The sequence below is a fragment of the Branchiostoma belcheri genome, unplaced genomic scaffold, assembly GCF_001625305.1.
Source record: "Branchiostoma belcheri isolate BF01 breed outbred unplaced genomic scaffold, Haploidv18h27 scaffold277, whole genome shotgun sequence".
Classification (NCBI taxonomy): domain Eukaryota; kingdom Metazoa; phylum Chordata; class Leptocardii; order Amphioxiformes; family Branchiostomatidae; genus Branchiostoma; species Branchiostoma belcheri.
Genome location: NW_017803884.1, coordinates 118726 through 125683, shown reverse-complemented (window position 1 = coordinate 125683; position 6958 = coordinate 118726).

Here is a 6958-nt window from a genome sequence, read left to right as displayed (position 1 = left end):
AAAATTGTTTGCAAAGTAGCGTTTTGTCCTGCTAGACAATGTGGCTGTGATGTATTTGTGGCATAATTCCGAAAATTTTCAGTACCTGTACACGCCAGATCGGTTGCATTTGGTTCGGTTCTTTGGCTTGGATTCGTGTTTACTGAACAATATACCGTGAGCACAACTAGCCTGGGTGCCAAGCCCATAGCACTGTGCATAGCATAGAGTAGCATAGAGTGTGCTGTGGGTCTGGCAACCAGGCTAGAGCACACCGTACCCGTGAAGTGTGTTTGGCCAAGGACTTAATAATTTATACTACAAGTATAATGTCCTTACAAGTACAAGTAAGTGAGTAGTATAATGTCCTTGGTTTACCAGTATAATGTCCTTATAATGTATAATGTTTTGCGTGCTTAATTTTGTATTTTTGCGTGCTTCTATCGTTATAATGATGTTAAAAACAAATTTGTAAATATGGATATCTTCAGTCGGTTTAATTAAAATATCCCAGCTAGACCGCGAGGGGTCTGTAGGAATTTGCATGACAGCTTCTCTCAACTTCATCAGTTTGGAGGAGGTTTAGATGCAAGATTTGACTGGAGTTCTGTGAGATTCAGAATGCATAATTTGCAGTGTACATCTCACGCTACAAATTATGCACATGGTTAAGTACTATATGTATAGATGCATTCTATGATATCACGTTGATGTAATTTTCAAATTTCATTAGAGATTTTTTTATCTTTTGTTGTACAGGTCAACCCAGAGAGGATTGTGGCAAGATGGACGTGTTTGCCTGGCACATGATCTGGTGATACATGAAGTCTACATCAGGATATAAACATGTCAGCATCCTCAACCAGAAACACCAGGAAAACACAATCAAGAAAGGAACCTTCTGCCAGGGTCGCTGTGGTACCTGGTACGGAATCATTGGTTCCTTTCTGTTTGACGTACAGCTCTCCTGGCAAATGCTGCACATGCTCACCTTTTCATCCAACTGTGAGCACATTCCTGGCCAGAAGAGTATGTCTCGGGCTCTAGTTTTGGTCTTTTCCTGACCCAAATGGCCTTCGTGCAGGAGGTCCAACACACGACCTGGCTTGATGACAGCAACATTAGCTGTTGCACGACTCTTGCTGTTTATTTAGGGGACAAAAGAGCAAACGCTAATTGCAAATGGCAGAACATCCAGCTTACTCAGGGTGTATTAGTTAGTTGTTTAGAAGCTGTCAAGCCTCTTGGAAACCCAGACCTCGGGGACTGTGCCACTGGCTCAGTGGGGGCTTGTCCAGCTTAGTTAGACGGGTTTGTTGGATATTAATGCCTCAAATCAATTTATCATTATTATTACACATAATTATACAATTAATTACTAGTATCCCTTATTCCCTAAAGCACACTATGAATGACAGATGTAAAAGGAAAGCTATGTTCTATTCAAATGGTCACTGAAAGCTGATTGTACGATCTATTGGTTGTATCTACCGGTCGCATACATGATGTATGTAGGCCAGGTGTTGTCCCAATGGTCCATTGATGTGTTCTTCCAGAATGGTTGCCCTTATGTCCGACACAAAGTCAAACTCGTAACCCTCTGCCGCCTTCTCGGCATGAAACGCCATGCATGAAACACTTCTTCACAGCCATCGACTCCGGGCACGACCTTGCATGTTCATGCAGCTGGACGGAGAGGTGGTTGATGGCTAGTCTCTGTAGTGACGAACATTGGCCCATCCTTAGTAGTGTGTGTGACTGGCTGTGGAGAAGCCATTCCTCGTCCTGAATGGGAGGCCCAGGACAGCGAGGCGGTGGTCGTTCTCGTCATCATGGGACTTCAGCCAGGACGACAGAGCACGTGAAATTACCTCTCTGTACGTCGGCTTCTTCCAAAGTGACTCACCCATCTTGTTGCAGATGGTCTTCAGTTTCAGCTTGAGATCTTTGTTGTTCCTCCTCGGTGCCGTGTATTGACATGTTGTACGGCTTAGAGACGAGGCCCTGATCCTGTCTTTCCTTAATCTCCTTGTTTCTCTCACGGATAGCATCCTTCTGCTCAGAGGGCTGAGAACCAATGAGACATGTATCATGCTATAAGGATAACTAAAAGCAAACATGTTGTTATACATGGCCTGACTTCTTAACAATCGTAATATATTATGATCATTTCACTTACCACTGTCATTGTGACCCGAGCCTGGTGTCTGTAGTGTCTGGCCAGAAAGTTCCTTCGTTTGATATACGTCGGTATGGCTTTCTGTGGTTGCATGACTTGCATGAGCTTGGCTTGCTGTGGCTGCAGGAGTGTTATGAGCGTGGTTCTCTGGCAGCTAGACTTGTAGGAGCATCACTTGCACAAGTGAAGACAAGTTCTCGTGCGTTCTCGCTCGTGTGATCCGAATAGCCGCGTGTCTGTTCGCATGTGGGGTTGTAAGTCTTGCGAGACAGTCCCTTCGTTTGCTGCTTGTCAGCATATATGACCTAGCAGGATTACTAGAAGGAGCGTGGCTTCCTGTGACCTTGTCGCTTGTTGGAGCGTGGCTACTTTTGGCTCCAAGACCGAAAGAGGCGTGGCTTCCTGTGACCTTGTAACTTTTTGGAGCGTGGCTACTTGTTGCTCCAATACCGAAAGACGCGTGGCTTTCTGTGACCTTGTCGCTTGTTGGAGCGTGGTAACTTGTGGCTCCAAGACTGAAAGAGGCGTGGCTTTCTGTGTCTTTTGGCGTGAACCAAGCCCTCATGAAGATTTCTGTGGCTTTTGCACGCAGCATCGTTATAATGAAATATGAAACCACCTCCCCTCATCGATGGAATGAAACCAACTCCCCAACCTTCTGCCACAAAGCGCGGTTTCTGCCTCGTCGGACTCACAACACGTTCCGAATACTTGACATTTCCTGGCCGCATTCGGAGCTATATTACGCCCCAGACATATCCCATATGCTGGAGATTCCTGGAGTCCAGATTGGGACCATACTACTATTTATCATTTCCTGATCTCTGGTAATGTAACGTTTTCGGACTCTTCTGAGACAAAACCTCCTCACCTCACCGGTCCTGCTACTTGTGGCTCCAAGACTGAAAGAGGCGTGGCTTTCTTTGTCTTTTGGCGTGAACCAAGCCCTCATGAAGATTTCTGTGGCTTTTGCACGCAGCAGGGAAGGTTCCCATGTGAGGTGATAAAATGCAACATCCTCTCAGGAAAATCTAACAAGATAGACAAAAAAGGCATACTGACCAGACAGTGTTAGCAAAACCTAAACTGGTTCAGGTCATTACTTTCACAATGCAAGTATTTTGCTCTTTGTGCAGTCCTCTGGAAATTAGCTGCACAGCCATGTCAGCCACGTGGTCTTTCACCTCCTGGTACAGGGCGGGCGGAATCCGCCTGTACCTCTCTTGACAGGGGGCGCGTCCCCTGTGGGGATCTCGTGTGTAACCGTTTCAGTGAACCAGAAATCTGAATCATCTTTGGCGAATGCGTTTTTGTTTTTCTTTAGCAATGCCGCCAACTTATCCCGCTGATTGGGGGTCAGCTGGGACTCATCTAGGTCTAGTTCGGGTATTATGTCCCTAAGATCCTCCGTTCCGCCCTCAGGCGCGTCGGAGTTGTCATCATGTGAAATGAAGTCCACGTGCACGCTGTGGGTTGCCACCACTGGGCTTTGCAGTTTGCTGGGTCTAGATTTATTTACCTTCGTCAGTACGTCAACTATCGTGTCATATCAAGCTCTCTTAGTGATTTCTTCACATGCAGCATAAAGGGAAAATCTATATATGGGTTTGCCGTCCCTAGTGTACCGTAAATGTATGGTGGGAGGACATACCTGACAACATGGGAGATGAACTCACTACCGTTATCACTCTGAAGTTCTTCCCAAACTATGCGAAGAGATAGACATAGCTTGAGTAGACACCCCCCTACTGCCTAGGCCAGGAATGTTGTCTGACCTCACACACGCCGTTAGCCTCTTTAGGACGTGTTCATGGTCCTCACGGTCAAAGTGAGGCTCCTCCCCATCACTGACCTCAGGCACATACAGGTGTTGGTTGAAATCTACACCCGATGCCCTGAGGTCATTCACCCTTTTCCTGAAGATGTAGTGGGCCATACCCTTTTCTGTGGTATATCGGTGAACGCGATTTCTTACAAACAGTCCAAACCTCTGTTGTGTCTTTTTGTCCACCTGTCCAAGATAGGGCTGTAACTCTTTGAAAAAAAAACTACATGTCCAAAAAAACGCCGCCAACCGCTCTCGGAACGTATACAGGGAAGGCCATCCGAGTTCAGCTCCCTGAAGAGGCTTTGGCTGACCCTTGTTTTTTGGTTTGGCCAGCTGCCCTCTTCCCACTTCTGCATGATCCCCTCCGCCTCCTCAAAACAGCGCTGGGTGAAGGTGGCAACGGTCTTGCTGGTACACACGTTGGCTGACACATTCCTTCTGTCTGGAATATGGAACAAAAGATCCCTTATTTCTGTCTGGAATATGGAACAAAAGATCCCTTATTTCTTGGCTGGAGTACTACTTTGCAGCCCTCCCCCATTATAAAAGACATTAGAATAAAAGTGATGGCAAACCTGATAGAAATTACTCTATCGTCAACTCATCACACTTCTCGGCTCTGTCGTTCGTCGAGGTCGAAGATGGGAACAGGTCAGGGGTGTTGTCGAAGTCGCTGCTGTCTGCCTGGCACGTGTCAGCATCAAACGGCAAGCTGAACTGCATGGGTGTCGTGAGCTGTGGTCGATGAAAAAAGTGATGGTCCTACTGCGCCGTATGCATGTTATCATTTCGTTAAACAAATATACCTCCCAGAGCCAGTGAGGCCATAAATGTCCTCTCTGGGAGGAGCCTCCTTCCCTCGTAGTACATGTCACGGATGGTATGTTGGTTGGGGTGGACTGGCTGGTGTATGAATGATACTTTATTTCCGTGTCGTGCGCTATCCCGCGCCCAGCCCGTGTGTGCTTATACGACACCGATTCAATAAATTTGTATGTTTGGTTTGGTCAGGGCATGGGTCCACACACACTCCCACTTTTCCAGTGGAATGATGATTCCTTCAGCGTCCAGCTGAAGATCCTCTCCAAGTAGAGAAGAACCTCCAGGCTTGGCCGAGCAACGTGTTTTCTTCTAGTGGTTATGAGAAAGCAAGCATTAAGGAAGAATGGAAGAAAAAAGGAATGCACTGTTCCATGCAACTAGGACAAGAAGATGATGATGGCAATTGCCTTGAGTATCAGTATTGAAGAAAGATCGGGACTAACAATCAGAACTATATAGTAAGTCTTACATTCTTTCCCATCATCATTGTAACAGACATGAATGAAAATGTGTTGTCCGTTCTCGAGGATTTGTAAAAAGGCAGCACTTTTGGTGTACCTGTCTACACGGCAATTGTAGCACTTTCTTAATATAATAAATCTTGAAATAAATCAGCCATGTGCACAAACAATATATATATATTTATTTATGTATATATATCTCAAAATTTGGCACCATACCCCACTATCAACATTTCTACTTTTCATCAAGAAAACAAGTCCAACTCTGTAAGATTTGATGTACGTGTGGAACAAAAACGATAAAAAGAATTGTAGGGAAAAAGAAAATACAATCTTCATGTACTTGTGAAAAAAGAAAATCTAAAACCTGATAAAAGAACTGTAAGAGAAGATTACAATCTTACCTAATGTCAGAGAAGTCCCGCTCACCCTCGTTTTCAGAGGAAATCACGATGACCGAATCCTTGTCACCAGTGATGTCCAGCTGTTCGTTTCCTCCCGAGGAACTGTCAAATGTCCCAGACAACAAGTCGAACTCGGTGAAACTTTCGGACGTGGGGGTCCGGTGCATCAGTTCAAAGCCACTGGGCATTGGGGATGTTGGGGTTGGTTCGAAAAGACGGTCAAAACTGTCTGAATCGGAATGAATGTCATCCCGACTCGTGTCCGACACTTTTCCGACTGCATTTTCGACTCACTGTCGGACGATATGACATTGGTCTCACAACCGGTCTCTTTAGGTGTAGAATGATACAAAGGTATCGGTTCAAATATATAAATATCAACGGTCAAAACTGTCTGAAACGGTATGTATGTCAATCCGACTCGTGTCCGACACTTTGTCCTGTATTTCCGACTCACTGTCGGACGATATGATAATGGTCTCACAACCGGTGTCTTTAGGTGTAGAATGATACAAAGGTATCGGTTCAAAATATATAAGTATCAACGGTCAAAACNGTCTGAATCGGTATGTATGTCAATCCGACTCGTGTCCGACACTTTGTCCTGCATTTCCGACTCACTGTCGGACGATATGACAATGGTCTCACAACTGGTGTCTTTAGGTGTAGAATGATACAAAGGTATCGGTTCAAATATATAAGTATCAACGGTCAAAACTGTCTGAATCGGTATGTATGTCATCCCGACTCGTGTCCAACACTTTGTCCTGTATTTTCGACTCACTGTCGGACGATATGACAATGGTCTCACAACCTGTCTCTTTAGGTGTAGAATGATACAAATTTATCGGTTCATGGACATACTGCGGTATGGTCGTCTGATGGGAGGGGTTTCTCCTGTTTGAATCTTTTGTTTGATACTTTCATGCAGTATTTATTGTGAGTAGAAAAGACATCTGTGTGCTTCTCAAGAAGAGCTTCAAGATTAACCTTCTGTTCTGGGGATAGGTCTGCCTCATTTTGGAATACACATCATGTCTGTTTGAAGTCAATGAATTTGTCCTGCCAAATCTTGTTCTTTATCGCAGCTGATATGCCTGTGTCTAACGGGAGATGAACACCTGCTTGAATTAAGGAATTATCCATGCGCTGAGCACTTGACAGATCACCAAGGAGTGACGCTGGCTTTATCTGTGCAGAGCTACTAATCGTACAAGTACTGTTACCTAAGCCCATTATATTAGATACCAAGACGGTGCCCAATCCAAAGGGCTGAAAGATGCTG